The 16,866-nt window shown below is 40.2% G+C and overlaps 1 protein-coding gene across 12 annotated transcripts in view; it reads right to left on the bottom strand.

Moving 5' to 3' along the window:
- Positions 1-16,866, bottom strand: part of Disp1 (dispatched RND transporter family member 1) — a 145,504-nt gene that overhangs the window by 52,765 nt on the left and 75,873 nt on the right. For 4 of the 12 annotated variants that reach the window (XM_060364863.1, XM_060364859.1, XM_060364862.1 and 1 more), the window contains one exon: positions 3,074-3,233. The exons of 6 other annotated variants lie outside the window; for them this stretch is intronic. The gene's annotated coding sequence lies outside the window, so the exon portion shown is untranslated. Of the gene's footprint in view, positions 1-3,073; positions 3,234-8,876; positions 10,134-16,866 lie in introns of those variants that run through there. 2 more of the 12 variants (XM_060364867.1, XM_060364858.1) reach the window with 2 other exon arrangements.

A 16,866-nucleotide genomic window follows, 5' to 3' on the forward strand; every position in this document is an offset into this window, starting at 1 on the left:
TTTCTTTAATCCTAATCATAAAATGAGAACAATTGACTGGATTCATAAGTAAATAAAACACAGAGACAAAGCAAAAACAATCCAATTGCTTTAAGAAATGTCAATGACTTATTTTGGTTCAGTGCCTGTATTAGTACAGTGGTTCAGCTGACCAAAACAGCAAAGCCTCAATATGAAATTAGGAGCTGATACTAAAGCCCCATGCTGAGAGAGACCAGAGACAAATGGAGGAGGAAAAACTCATTTAATCCTAGGATGGAGGTGATCTAACAGCAGAGCATACAGAGCAGAGGAAAAATAACTACACCAACAAGTACTGCAGAAGGAGGGTCCAGAAGAAAACACTAATCCTTTTCCCATGGGACAAATATTGTGCTAAGTGTGACAGTGTGTGATGATAAAAACAGCGTTTACTGTGGCATTTAAGGGCAGTTTTTGAGTCAAACATGAAGAATTAGCTCACAGAGACAGTGATGTTCAGGCTAGCATGTTCTCTTGAGAGCATATCCAAAGAAAGCACTTTCTCACACCCACCCCCGAAAGCCCCAGACCACACATGTTAGTGCCCGTCAGTGCCCTTCTCACTCTGCAAGAGACTTATATCCCAGTCCATTAAAGGCACTGACCTCACACCCACGTCAGCTTCCCCAGTAGCATTTGTCAAGTACAGGATAACTGAAATATAAAAAGGTATGGAACCTCATGCTCCCTAGTTTTAAAGCCCAAACTGTGTTTTAAGATGGCAACTGAAGTTGGGCATGGTGGTGCACACCTGTAATCCCAGCCCTCTGGGAGGAAGAGGCAGGAGGATCTCTGTTAGTTTGAGGCCAGCCTGGTCTACCAAGAGAGTCCAGGACAACTGAGAAACCCTGTCCTGAAAAACCAAACAACAACAACAAAACATACAAACAAAAAACAAAAATTAAAAAAAAAAACTCTAAAAGATGGCAACTGAGAGATCTGCGAGAAAAAAATAACACGAGTACGTCTGAGTTTTAAAGTTGATTCTACCAGCCACTAGCTGAGAAGCTAGCTCAAATTACTCTAGTCTCCTTGTCTCAGAGTCTTGCTTTCTTCTTAAATTTCTTTGAAATGAAAAGTAATATGCCTTTCTAAGGCAGCAATATGGCACTGCTTAAAAAATGTGAAATATCTTTATCCTCTGACTCACAATTTTATTAGGGTAAAATGTGTATTCAGATATAGAACAATCATCAGGGTCTCAGCTACAACTCGTTAAAGGTGAAAACTACAAGCAACTTAAACTAGAGTAAACAGAGAACTCAAGCTCTGCCATATCTTGTTAGTTATCACACATTATAAAAAAGAATGAGTCAGCCTGCCATAATGGTTATAGTCTAGAATCCCAGGGCTTGGGGCTGAGGCAGGAGAATGGTAAATTTGAGTCATTCTGAGCTACATAGCCAGATCCTGTCCCAGAATCAACCAACCAACCAACAAACAAACAAAACAGAACATAAAGCAAAACTAAAAAACAGTGACTCCAATATGGATGTACTGGATGGGAAGAAGCCACTGGACGCCGTTATGGGCAAAGCTACCTGCAGACGACTATACTGTTAAGAATCATCATGGTTAATGCCAGGCTGTAGCTCAGTGGCAGAGAGCCTTCATGTGTGAAGCTCCAGAACTGCCAGAACAGTCCACATGGTTAAAATAAAGTGTGTGTGGGGTGCACACATGAGCATGTGTTGCATGTGTGTACAGTGTGCAGGGTCACCACACTTTGTGTGCTTAGAATCCCACCCTATAAAATATAAGGACTCACACTTCAAAGACAAAAACGAGTTCAACTTATTGTTTAATCATGATACAATCTGTCTGAATTATGAAAATTTAGTCTTTAAACAATATACACCAAACTATGCTAAAATCACAATTCAGTTAAAGGGTACAATGGGACTATACAAGCAGCTTTAGGAGCACAAAGCATCTACAGAACATGAAGAACCATGCAGCCCCTCCCTGGAACTGGAAATCACAACTTCTAACCCGGCCAGAAAACTGCCAAGTTAAAATCTAAATGTACTGTTGAAGAAGATACACAGACCCAAGCAATTACCACAGTAACCACTTAGTGAAGCCATCACTCTCCTTAACAAACACAGAAACACAGAACTCATAGCCTGAAGGAACACTGTCTTCCTTACCATCACAGCACAATAGTGTGCCTCTCTGGTATTTCCAAAGCACTTTCACACACATCAGCTCACTCCACTTGATCCACTAATAGCCTTCAGGAGAACAAATGTGGAAGGCATTACCTACAAAACTTGATGTGGAGACTACATAGGATGCCCAGAGTCACGTGCCAGTGGTGAGTGGTGAAACTAGGAGGACTGATGCCAAGGTGGAGAGCCTCCTGCAGAACCACCTTCTAAAAGCTCAGATGACACATTAGGATAACTGCCTCACCAGGCTCACAGCAAAGGAGTTACACGGTTAAGGCTGCATCTCATTTTGGAGCCAATTGTGTTTTCAAGAGTGACGTTCCCTAGAGCACATTCTCTGGATTACAGTGTCGAATGTTGGCCTGGTGCCTCCAAACGCAGAGAGGTGAGTAAAGACAGGTTCTAAGCATCCACCCTGAGGGCCAACAGCCTCCAGCCCTGTCTAGCCCTTGGCACATGTTTTCCAGGTGCCGGGTAACCTCAAACAAGGCTGTAAGGCAGCAAAGGAACTAGGCCTAAGTAATGATGAGAGAATGCACAAGCCAAGGAGGGTGAACTAGAGCTAACTAGGGTGGAGAAAGTAAGACATTTTAACAAATTTCTAATTAATAATTACGTTTAATTATGGCTTATATCAATTTTCCCAAACTGTACGATGCCCAATTTTGATACAATTTGACAGGATTTGACCCTCTTTGATATAACTGATATATAAGGAATGAGCACCCTTGCCTCTTTTTCTCCAAATAGAAGACAGATACACAAAACGATTTCAAGTCTTTTCACAAAGGACTTAAAGGCAAATTGGGAAGTGTCTGTAGCTATTATTCACCAACCCTGTTTCTGTAGGAAATCGTCCCTCTGGCACTGAGTAATCTTACCCTAAAATGATGGTGTAGGTTCTGATCAGCAGCACCACCTTGGCTTCGCAGTACTGTGGCAGGAGACACGGGCAGCTTCTCTTAGTACATTAAGAAACAACATCTGGGAGCTGGAGAGATGGCCCAGAGGTTAAGAACACTGGCTGTTCTTCCAAAGATCCTGAGTTCAATTCCCAAAAAAAGAAAAAAGAAAAAGAAAAAGAAACAACATCTATACATCTTCTTCCAGGGGCTGTTAAACTGGATTAGTGGTGGAGGCGGGGGTGGGAAGGTGGGGATTGGGGGGTTGGATTTGGAAGGACTCCAGCCAGGCTTTGTTGCTAGGAGTATTTCTCTTAAAGCACTAGTAAACTTTTAAAAAGCCATCTTAATGTGTGAATCACTTTCTCAAAATACCTCTATGAAGACAGTGTAACCCATTAAAGAGAAAACTAAGGGTCAACAACACTAAAGCTGCATCCAGATCACATTACTAGGATTTAATCCCCACCAAGACTCTAAAGGCAAGGCTTTCCACTACCTCAAGATGACTCCAGGGTAACGTCAAGCTCAACCAGTATTTATAGGTTCACCACAGACTACTGACATAAAATGTGTCTGAAGACCACATAAAAAGCCTTAAAATTCGGTATTTCCCTAGAGAGTTTAAAAGGTTACAGTGCAGCTTTCAGGGGCATCACAGACACATCTCACTGAATTAGAGGTATGATCCAGGCATTGCTACATTACTAACTGGAAAGAAACCCCAAGCCAACAGATCCGTTTTTGCTCGCACCTACTATTCAGATAACATCACAGTAATGTGATTCTAATCTGACATGAAGCCCATTGGCTTAGTTAGAGACTGAAGGAGACATCCTTAGACAGAGTGTCTTCTTACCTCTGAAACAAATTAACTTCTCTTTTTTTGAGTTCCTAAACTTTCTGCCATTAAACTCTCCTTCAATAAGAATACTTACGAATACCTAAGCACTTACAGACATTTTCAGGTTGCCAAGAACCACAGCAAAGTACGTATTAGTGCTATTACTCCCCGTAAGCACAAGCTGCAGCAAATTCAGAGCGGTTTCCCCAGCATCACCATGCTGTTGATACAGTCCCACAACATCCAACTATTCCATGGGTGTCACAGCCTCTTTGGCAGCGAGCGTGCTTCCCCACACCGTGAGCAGGCAAACTGATTTAGATGTGGGAGCTCTGAAAGGATTATAATCCTTTTTCAATGAGAATTTGCTGTTTGATACTGAATTTGTATTACCAACTACGTAGTTTCAACTTACCGAATAACCACTACCACCTTTGAAAGTGAAAGGTACAAAGCATTTTACCATTGTATAACCTCTTTGAATATGATTATATATATTGATAGACACCAAAGAAGATAAACCGTAAGTACTACATGTCTTTATACAAAAGTACTGATAGTATTTATAAAAACTTAATGATACAGGAGAAGAATGGCGAGATCTTACCCATATAGAGAGGAGCAAGATGAAAGGTGAAGAACCTTAGGGAGACAATAAATGAACCAGAGCAAACCAGAAAAAGGTTGTATTTAGTTAACTAGAGATGCATCAGTTGTCAAGGCATGAATTTATACATGCAGGGATAAGTTACAAAGGGATTTCAGGCTTACAGAAACACTGGTCTTATTTTTTCATTTGCTTATGTTCGATGTGCCTTTGGTATCAGGTCTAAGCAGGAAAAGACAGGAGTGTAAAATGGGGTTTCTTGCTTATAATCAAGGACAAAGGACCCTAGCTACCACTTTCATTAGCACGAACATGCACTTCCCTAACTACATATTTCAAGAGCTCTAGTACATACTGCAATTATGAAAGCAGTTCTTAGAGAACCACAGAAATGATGTCACGTCACACAGTAACCACCACTTCTCAATCTCACTGTCTTTGAATCTGTAGTTCAGATGAGTTTAAATTCCATTAAGCTGAATTATTTCTTAAACTGTAAATCTGGAGTCTTATGTTAATCCATATAACCAAAATTATATAAACTAAAGCCAAAGAAGCTTTCTAACTCAGAAACATCAATCAAAGTCCTCCTAAAGGCGGTCACCCAACTCCCAAGCAAGGTACACATTTAGATCACAAGTGCAACGAACACAACAAATATTTGCAAACTGTAAGTATGTTTCAAACATCTCCACCTTGGCTACACATCAGAATCACTTTAATGTATATATTTTTTAATCACTAAAACAGACTCCTGGCTAGCAGTTCTAATTTCATTCACACTGTAATGGTACAGCTGTCAGTTATTTTTTTAAAGCTCCCAAGTGATTCTAATATGCAGCCAAGGCAGCAATTCATAGTTCACAGAAGTAACATTCATCAGTTTTTAAGAGGATCACTCAAAATACTAAACATTCAGAAAATGTCAGGAAATGTAAACACTGATGCACATTTAAGGACACTGAGGAACATGCTTTCTAAGATCTGTACCATCTCCACTTATTTCCTTGGTGACAGTTCTTACACTGGAAGGGTAGAGGTGAGAACATGATGCAGCCCTATTAAGACACTGGTGTAAATGAGAGACAGCTGCAGAATCACTGTGTCCAATATGCAGAAACCTGAAACAAACTGCCACACAGCCTCAGTGACTTGCAGGTCTTCTGAAGGCAGTTTAGGAAAGAGTTTATTTGACTAATGAGTTTATTTAACCTTCAAGAAAAGTCCATCTACAACCACTGGTCAGTTTCTAAAGAGATGTCTCCAGCTCCCCCAAAGTTCATACCAAGAAAAGGGTAAAGACTCTGGTTGTACTTTGAGCATCTTAAATGTCTAATGCTAGGGCCACACATGCTCCAGACAGCAGGCTGCTTCCCAGCTCAATGTCCCCATCAAAGAGGAAGTATGAAGAATCCTGGAATAAGTGGGAGCCTTGGAATGTAAGCCTTTGTCTTTAAGTCATCTGAGCACACCCTTTCAAAGGAAAAAACTTGCAGCAAGGCAACCTCTCTTCTCTGCTCCAGCTCTTCCTGGTCGCACAGGATCAAGTTACTCAGCCAACGCAGAGAACAGGCTCATCTAAAGACATCATATGATGCTAACACTTCACACACCCCAAACCTTCCAAACGTGTCAGCTCAGAGGAAACACCCATCAATGAGGTAAGCCCAGAAGAAAATCTTCCTTTCACTTATTGCCTCACTAAAGGATGCGAAGAATTTTTTAAACCTTTTCATTTCATAAAAAACTGAGACTGCTTTCCAGAAACCAGGAAGCACTTAAAACTATTTAAATGCTTTAAATGGTAATGTGTTTACCAAAATTAAAGTTTCCCTACAAATGCTAAGGGTCTGTACCAGGGCCCCCACCCCTGTTGATCAGTAAACTTTGAGTTCCCAAGACAGCTTCCCAAATAAGTCCTTCCCTGCAGAGCCTGGCCCAGAACATCTCAAGGGGATCTTTTAGTTTACTGAGCAACTTAAGAAACATCACTCAAGTATTTGTATGAAACACTGTTAAGAGCATCCTTTTATGAAAGGAGTGCGAAACTGTTTTAAGCTTAGAAAACACTGAATTTGGAAAGGTTTTTTTTTTTTCTTCAATTGGATCCATATATTTGCTTTTAGTAAAGCCAGGATATAATTTTCATAAATATTTTCTATTCCTTGAATTATCAACACAGATGCTTCTGAATTCTGATACTTTCTTGTATGTTTCAGATGAACAGAAACAGCATCTACTGTTGACTTGGGATTCTTGTTTGCTTGCAAAAGTAATTAATCCATACTTTTCAGTTAAGTAGGTAAATATCCCCATTTAGTAGTCCATATGAGAAACACCTACTATGCTCCTTGTGAGTTGTCTTATAATTTGAATATGAAGGCTGGCATTAAAGGATCCTATTTAGCAGTGACTAAAATGAGAAAATATAAAGTTTGATGAAGAAAATCACTTGACTTTTTTTTCGTAGCTAGAACATACATATGCTATACTATATGGTGTATATATTCACATATTATAAATTTACATAACTATATAATATATAGTTATATATTATGCTTTTGATGCTATATATACAGCATATATTTTTAATATATGTATCAACTAAAAAGTATATACACATTCCATATCACAAGCAGTTCATTGTCTTGATCTAATCTCAGGTTTATCTTCTGTGTTGGGGTATGATCACTAATTGCAATGTTTTTAAAATAGAGTATGTTTCATGCATGCTCAGGCTATCTAATACGCACATTGTTTTAAGAATCATACTGAAGAAAAAAAAAGAGTCATACTGTGAGAATGCGCAGATCCAAGCCCAGAACTCATAGCAGTAAAGACAGAAGGAGACGAATTGGGAATAACAACCACAGAAAAGGAGATTTCACAAGAGTTACCAAAAAGGGCAATTGGTTCAATGTAAGCTACGAAGACAGGAGATTACAGCTAAAGGTTGGCAGAATATTCTTATACAGATAATTTCCAAGCTGAGACAAGGTTAACATGTGTTTCTTAAACTGTACTGCAGAGCACTTTTTCGGACATCACACATTTTTTATAAACACTGTAAGTAGTTTATATTCACAATTCTTAATTTCAGGTCTACAATATAAGATACATAAAGCATAAGACCTTTAAAATGCAGCATAATTCTGTAAGTAGTCCAATATTCAATGTTTCACAGTAAAAAAAAAAAAACCCTAGCATCACCAATTAGAGAGGGAAAACTAAAGAATAAATAAACAAGATACCTGTGTATTTTAACACACTAAAGCAGAACATGCCATCAGGAATTAACGCCACAGAAGCAGTGAGCCCGCTACCCACTAGCCCAGAGCTTACTGCTGGTCCAGTGACTGCAATGTCACGGGGCACTGGAAGGCCCACAATTACAAGTGCTCGGGTCTGAAATCATCCTCTGATGAGAAAAAGCAGCATACTTCATTCTCGTGTCCACATGAGCACTTCTCAGAGACAACTCTCAGCAAATCACAAAGTGCTCTGCAAGCCTCGCACTGCCCCCGATGAAAGGCATCCCTGCTCACCGATGGATGGGATGAGAGATGTTACCTTTCGTTACCACACAGAAACATACTTTACCAATTAAGAACAGTTCAAACCTTTTTTTTTTTTGCCAATTACATATAAAATATCCATTCTCACTTTAAACAAAAGTCAATATAGCAGCATTTTGCTGCTAACAGGACTTTAAGCAGTAAATCCAACCCTAATGTAGCCGTCACTGCTACAGTTAAAGCACACAGGCCAGCATTCAATTAGCACAGAGGCAGCTCACACCGGACTCCACATCTGAAATGCTCTGGGGTCAAACTGAACCTGCTGCTGACCATCAGCTCCTGCCGCCAGCTCCTTCGCAGGCACCGCTACCAGCTGCTCTCTTCATAGGCTGGAAGACTAATGTATGTTCTTAAAACCTTAGTTGGCAGATGTGAGCAGAGTGGCTCCTATGATTCTTAACCTATCTTCTTCGTTACTGGCCATCATAAAGGCACGTTTTCAGTTTTTTCCTCCATTCAGGCAGAGAAGGTATGAAACAATATACTCCACTTTAAATCTTGGTTTCCTTCCAACTCCACAAATAAAGAACACTTTAATAAGCGGGAAAAGCATACCCTCCCTAAATTTGTACCATACTACAAATTTAAATGGTCGTAGCAAAATTTTTTAAATATTAAAACACATTTAGTATTTTTATTGAAAAAAGTAAACTGGATTTTTAAACAATCTTAGAAAAATAGGTTTGGTTTAAAAATAAATTCCTTTAAAACCACAAACACACACATCTAGAGAAGCAGAAATAAAGACATTACCTTTAGGTTAAAAGAAAGTTCTTGGCTCAGTTTGGTCTACAAAAGCTGATGGGAGACACAGCCGGGTCTGAGCAGGCTGCAGGAACTCAGCACAACAGAAAGCAGGAGTTGGCAGCAGCGGAGCCGGAGCGGGAGTGAGTGACAGGCACACGCAGAGTGCTTTGAGTGGGGCATGGAAGGGGCTGGGACTTCTCTGTTTGCTCTGGGACAGGACCAGAGAGTTTTTCTCCTACTTAACCCCTTGGGGCAAAGTCTTAATAATGGTAACAGCTGGCGTACAGAGGGACTTGATCTGAGCGCTGAGGTCAGCCAGCCAGGATATGAAGGTGACATGTAATTTCTAGCCTTTTCCTGCTTCTACAGAGAAACTGCAACAAGGGCTGTTTTTAGTTATAACATCCTTTGATCTTCTGGATTTAAAGTTACTTAGTAGATTAAAGCCATGTTGGCTGATACTGTTTGCTTGCTCGGCCTAGTTTAAGAGCCACAAACTCAGTTTTCTGACACATTGACTACTACATCTAAACTAACACAAATAAACACCAACGCCTGTTTATTTCCAAGGCTGGGGTCTTGTGTTCTTTTACAAATGACTCTTGAGATCCTGCTTTCAAAGGAGAAAGTTCACAGTTTTAAGAGAGGCAGTCATCGTCTTTTTTCAAGAAGGAAGTATTAGCCCAAGCAGTGATAAGTGCGTTGTTTTTTTCCCCAATTTTCCCAAACAAAAATAGTCACTGGCTACAAGAACTTAACACTGCTTTTTATAAGCAGATAGCCATAATGATGCCAGTGCAAAACTATATAGAAATCTTATAAATCCCTGCAAAATACCATATATTTATAAATGATAACCTTTTTAAAAGCAAATGACAGTTTTTTAAAGCCATGAACTCCACTCTTCATGCCTTTCATAATAAAAATGTCTGAACAGTTTTCTGTCAGAACATGCTGATTAATTACATGAAGAGTGGATATTCAAGGTTCCAAAGCATGAACAAAGGGGAAACAGGTGAAACTGAGCTTCATCCAAAACATGTTTCACAGGAGCTAGAGAGATGGCTCAGCAGCTAAGCACACTGTCTGCTCTTCCAGAGGTCCCGAGTTCAATTCCTGGCAACCACATGGTAGTTCACAACTGTCGATAATGTGATCTGATACTCTCTTCTGACATGCAGGCATACATGAAGATAGGGCACTCATATACATAAAAATAAATAAATCTTTAAAAAGGAATTTAAAACAGTGTTTCATGCATCAAAGGACAGTCTCAAGAAAGTTAAAAAAAACCAAAACAATTAAGTATACAGAAAGAGAGAAAATTTTCAAATTATATACCTAAGTATCTACCATCAGATACATGTTTATAAACAAACAAACACAAAAACAAAAAACTAGAAGTCATCCATAAAAAGATAATTCACTTTAAAAGGGACCAAGGTTTTGAAAAGCTGTCTCCCAAGGCATTCAAGCAGCTAATACTCATTAGTGATTTAAGGAACTAAAATTTAAAACCACAACAAAATGGATATTTTTTCCACATCTTCAAAGATTGTTATAACAAGGAAAGAAGAATTCCAAACGTCATCTAAATGCTTCCATGTTGCTGGTGGGGCTGTAAGGGGCCTAACAGCCTCAGTGAACAAAAAAACTCAAATCATCGCACGATCCTGCAATTCCACTGCTGGGTGCAGTCGATCCATTACATATATTATTTCTGGTTCATACTTTGTGAATTTGCCTATTAAATATACGTTACTTGTAGCTCTCCAAATAATCCTTGTGGCATTTACACAGATACTGAGCCTGCTACGGCAGTGGTGGGAAATCTGGCTTGCTGGTACACACATCCAAGGGAGACCAAACAGGAGGAAGCTCTGCTGTTTGCCTGTCGTACCATAATCAGGTACATCACTGGCAGCTCAATGAATGCCACATTTTTCACAGTGTTTGTGCTTTCTGCTGCTTAAGGGCACTGCTGAGGGCTGCCTGGTGCTCTGAAGCACAAGAAGCCTGCGGTGCACAAATCAGAGAAAAACGTATGTGTGAAATAAACGCTTTCAGGCACGAGTTACGTTGCTGATAGACATGAGTATTAATGTTAAGGAACCAGCAACATACATCAGGGGAGCTATCTCTAAGCAGAAACACAAAAAGGCAGGTTTGCCTTGATTATCTGATGAGATTGTGCACATGAAATACAATCCTGCATTTCTGGATGATTCACCGCTCACTCGTTTCTGGTGACTTTCTGGACTATCACAAATGATAACTGACTCTAAGTACCTAAGAGAACCGAAAACAAATTCTTTAAAATGTGGACATGCATACTCAGAGCATCAAAAAAGTAGAAACAACCTGCATGTCCGCCAAATGACTCATGGGTAAACATGCTGCCAATGTATCTTTCCAACACAAGACAATTCACCCATGAAAACAGAAAAGTGTATGCTACAGCATGAGTCAACCTTGAAAACTCGGTTGAGGGAAAGCCAGAAACAAAAGGACACATACTCCATGGAATGTGAAATAAAGAATAGGCAAACTACGTGACAGAAGTGAACTAATGGTCACTCTGAGCTGGGGCTGGAGCTTGCAGGAGGGAACAGCTGTTGATAGGGGTGGAATTTCTTTCTGAGTGATGAAATATTTCAGAATAAAACAACTGCACAATGTGGTGAAACTCCACTCAACCAGACACTTTGAAACAGTGAAATATTTGGTATGTTAATTACGCCACAAAAAAAAAATAAGAAAAGTATAAAATTCCAGCCATCAAGCCAGTGTCTTTCGACCAATGTCTAATCGACACATCGCAATTTGCCAGAGCATGATGGCTACACTGGTTACTAGGTCATGTCACCTGGATTCTGATGATGAAGGTCTCTGGCAGGAATCAGGGTTGGAGGCGGGCTGGACATTTTGATTTTCTAGGAAGTATGGGCTTCTTAGACATGATCAGACCCATCTTTAAAGGAGCAATGCCCAGGCTCCTGAAGGTATCTTTCACCTCTACATTTCTGAACCATACCCAAAGCACAGTCAACCTGGGAGTAGGAGTGGTGGGCAGGAAGGCAAGGATAGGAACGGAAAAACGCACTCAGGTAAGTAAAAATATTGTCCCTAACATCAAAGTCTGATGATTTGATGTCACACATCCAAGTGAAAGAACTTTTGGTATTATCACATGGTGTATACTACTACATAAAAAAACCAACATGATTAATTCCAAGCCCTTCAGCAAGTTTCTTAATATCATTCAGAGAAAAAGGGGAAATGCTTGGTAACCCTGCAGAATCCTAATACTCCCCAAAAAGTGTTTTACTTTTTATTGTATAATCTCGATCTCTTTCTTTTTTATGAATTTGAGAGGGTTTAAGGGATAGTGTGGCAAAAGAGGTGCACTTGGTACTTTTAACTTATTTTCTTTCTTACTTATTTACGTGTTTGTTTATTTATTTATTTATTTGTTTACTTACTTATTTTTGAGACAGGGTTTCTCTGTGTAGCCTTGGCTTGTAGACCAGGCTGGCCTTTAACTCACAGAGATACCTCTGCCTCTCCAAGTGCTGGGATAATAGGCATGTGACACTACTCCTGGCTGATACTTTTTAAAAAGTGATAAAAAGTGGGGGTAGGGGGGTGCTGCTCATCACCTTCCTCTTCCCAGCTGAAGCTAGCCCAGAATGCAGGCTTTGTTCTGTGTCCTTATTAGTAAATGTCAGAATGACAATGCACGAGGAAGCTGGGGAGACAAAAGGGCAACATTTCAGCAAGGTGTTTTTCAGTTTGGGTAAGTCGATACCATAGTAATTTGTTTGGTTTTTGTTTTGTTTTTTTTGTTATCTGAATTAATTTTTTTATTTTGTGGACATTGGTGTTTTGACGGCATGTATCTGCATGATGAAGCCAGATGCCCTAGAACAGAAGTTACAGACTGCAGCCAGTTGTGACTACAGACTACAGCTGCCATATGGGTGCTTGGAATTGAACCTGGGTCCTCTGGAAGAGCAGCCAGTGCTCTTAACTGGTGAACCATCTCCCCAGCCCCTAGCTTAGTAATTTGTAGGTATAAATTCAGAAAAAGAAATGCCAGTAAAGCTACAGACAGTACTTCATGCTGGGTTTTAGTGTTTCTGGTGTACAGATCATTAGATGCCTATGTAAGATCTCAGACCAGAATCCATGGTCGATACAAGTAGTCACTTAATCCAGATGTTGCATTCTCCATCTACAAAATTTAAATATTAGGATAGATGATCTCACAGGCTTTTATAAAAAGAAAAAAGATCCCAGTTTTACCACTTAAGATTATATTCCCAATTATGTTAGCAGATTGAGAACAAAGGCAGAGTTCAGGTAAAGTGTAGAACAGTCACGGGTTCTGTGCACTTGGAAAATGTGCATCAATCTTCCACGCTCCTCTTATCTGACAGCTGTCATCTGTTAATCTCCTTACCCATTTCCTGCTGGAAATCCTATCTCCAGATCTGTAATTCTCACAAATGACACTGTGCGGTTTTATCTCCCACCGGCTGACAGCTGAAGAATGTGCTCTTTCCATGTCTTCTCTGGTCTCCAGCTCTAATCCGTGATGCCCCTGGCCATCTTCACTTTCTCAGCATTGATTTACTCGACCATCACCCTACAAAAACTTCCCCAAACCTGCTCTCCAAGTCCCTTCATACTTTGTTCTCCCAGGTTTGGGGATGTTAATGAAAACAGCCTCCAAAAAGGGAAAGACTTAAAAATCATAGTCACATGGTGGGGTGGGATTGGGGGCCCTGTGTTACAGCTTAGCAATTCCACTGAAATCCACACAAATACTGAAAGCCCTGCATGCCCCCGCTGGAACCCTCCCAGCAAGTGATGCTGTGTATTTTCATAAAAGAGTAGGAAACCTGGATCCTGAGTTTCTTCAACGCTACCACAACTGCCTGACACATCTTCTAGAACTTGTCCATTATCACTTACAATATCTGCCTCTCTTTCCTAACATAACTATTTATGTTATTTTGGGTCCCCCAAAGGCAGCCACAGCCCACATGGGCCGTTTCATTTCAAATTATTTTACATGTGAAGACACTAGAACTTGAATGAGTGCTCAGCAGCCACCCTGACTCCTGGCTGCTGAGCTGGAGAGTGCAGACACCACTCCCCAGAGCACACAAAGCCTGCGCAGCGGCAGCTCCAGCTCTGACAGCCACGAGGCTTTGCCTTATTCTCCCAAGAAGTGCATCTTCATTGTTCCTGCTTTGTCAGCTTCTTCATTCACAAAAACTGTTGTGCTTTCTTCAACCTAAGAACTCTGTTCTGCTGGTTCTTGGTCGACCTGTTCCTGTCCTTCAACTGCCACATACCACCCAAGCCTCATCCCACACTGCTCTCCCCACACTGATACAACTGTTACTTTAGCAGTCCTTTTTCAATATTCAATATTCATTTTGTTTGTGTCTCCACCTGCCAGTCCTCAGGGCAATCTCTTTTCTCCTTTCTGTTTCCCACAATCTCTGCCTTGTGAACCTCTGCTGCATGTTGTTGGCTGAGCCTCTGAAGTTTCTTACTCTAAACCTTGGGCAGCGCCTGATGGCTTGTCTTTATTCTCTAGGCTGGTTCCTGCCTCCATCATCACACCCAACTTCTGCTCTAAGTTTTATTCCGCAGTTTCTGCTGTCCAAGGACAGTCCATTTATACCTCTTACTGGCTGGTTAAAGTCAACAATTTAAAACATAAATTGTCAGCATCAAAAAACTTCTTTTTAAATAAAAATTTAAGGATTTTTTTTGCACCATGTGGTTGCAGTATCCAGAGGCCAAAGAAGAGAATCAGATCCCTGAAACTGGGGTTACAGTTATGAGCCGCCATGGAAATGCTGGGAATTGAACCTGAGTCCTTTGGAAAAGCAGTCAATGTTCTTAAGTATTGAACAATCTTAACAGCCCAGAGTTTTCTGATCTATTCTCTCAGTCACCTAAACCCACAAATTCAACTTCCATGGTTATTTATGGACTACTAGATCTAGGCTGCATCCTGGGTACAGTGGGAGTCATCTTTGACCTTTAAGCAATTACAACATTCTTGGCTCTCTCCCTAGCCACCTATCCCTTCAATCCCATTTCCTCAGTCACCTTAGTTTAATTTTCCCTTCGATAATTACCAGGGCCTAACAGATGTGATTAATACATAGTCTGTACTTTTTCCAACCTAATAAACAGAGTTTCTATATTCATCAGGAGAAGACACAGACCTGGTCAAGCTGCCCTCATTCAGAAAACATGAATGGCTCCCCGGTGCCAGTGTACAGTTTAGTCAGTTTATCTGAAATATAAGATCCTTCCTTATTGAGGTTCTTTCCCTCCCTCTAAAACACACTCTCTTTCCCCCTTAGGCTGCGGGTGTAGCTCAGGATTAGTTAGTGAGTTTGCCTGACAGGCTGGAGGCCCTGGCCATCATCCCCAGCAGAAGGGATGCCGAGCTGGGTCACGGCGGAACTTACTTTGTACTTACCCTATGCCTTCTGCCCTCAATGCTCTTCCTATGGCCAACCATGGGTTTTCCACAAAACCTTCTCTGATTGTCTGAAGCAGAAATGCTAACATTCTACTCTAAGACACATGACCCTGAGAGCCCTATTACACCATTTATCGTATGCTAACTTTAAACAGTTTTAAAAAGCAGGGCCATTTAGGTCTCTCTTCTGCTTCTTAATCTACACTTAAAGGCAAAGGTCTATTATCTTCAGGCCTCTGAGGAAGGTATATAAAGCATATGCTAAGGTATATAAAGCATATGCTATGTGCTAAGTTAGATTTTTACACTGCACAAATGTTGACTGAACAAGTCACATTTCACAATTGTTGCCATTACATATATTACATTGTTATTGAGCAGAAGACAGAATTGAAATACAATCTTCGGTATACAAAATCTATTTTCCTGCTCACTTATAGAGGCCCTAGGGACCATTCCCACCACAGCTGTAGGAAAGAAAAAACAGTCAAGATTAATTTCATGTCAAGTTTGACTACAGTATGTTGCATTATTCCCTGCTGTAAACTCTGAATACTAAAACACTATTAAATACTATGGAATGGCAATAAGTGGCTAGTCACCTTTTCTCTACATCAACAGCACTCAGTTCAGGAGGTAATATGCAACCTCATTCTCAAGACAGTTTTTCAATTCACGTGTTCTTTGTGGAAGGATTTTCCTAGGCATTAACAGAGGTACTTTTATGTTGGCGCTCTGTTTTCTTTGTGGCAGTGCTGGGGGTTTGAACTCAGAACTTCACACATGATGACCATGAACTCACTGGCTAAGTTATGGCTCTTAATGGAGGTATTTTTAAACAACAACGGAAGAAATATTTTTTTTTCTACAGTGAGCCATTACAGGCACGGGTCCATAGACTTTTCTATTTAATCTCTGGCTAATCTTACTGTGGCAAATCTGATCTGTGATAAACCACCTTGGAAATTCATGAATGTAGGAAACCTTTGTTTTTAGCTCAAATATTCTTTGTTTGATTTGATTAAAAATTAGAAAATTATATGCATCTTATCAATAACACAAAAATAATTTGGTCATCCAGAATGAAATCTACTTAATATTAACCAATAAGCATCAAATGCCTTACAGAGATTAGAAACTGGAATGTGTGCTTTAGAAAAAAAGGCACAGGCACCAGCGGGTCTCGGAAAGAAAAGGCACAGCATCAGCGGGTCTCAGGAAGAAGCAGTCTTCATTCTTCTGTAGACTACACATAAATTCTAATCTCCCTTAACCTGGCCGAAAGAAATTATCATTAAAAACCTCAAGCACTTGAGAGGAGAAAGTAGTAGGATCAGGAATTCACACTATACATAAAGTTCAATGCCAGCTTTTCTCAAAACACCAAAGGAGAAAACAAACAACCCTGCCTTTTGAAGTGTGAAAGTTAATGCAAGGCCAGTTTATTACAGTTCCACATTTGTCTACAAGGAGAGCTTTCTT

This window comes from Meriones unguiculatus, chromosome 11 (genome assembly GCF_030254825.1).
Source record: "Meriones unguiculatus strain TT.TT164.6M chromosome 11, Bangor_MerUng_6.1, whole genome shotgun sequence".
In the NCBI taxonomy this organism is placed as follows: domain Eukaryota; kingdom Metazoa; phylum Chordata; class Mammalia; order Rodentia; family Muridae; genus Meriones; species Meriones unguiculatus.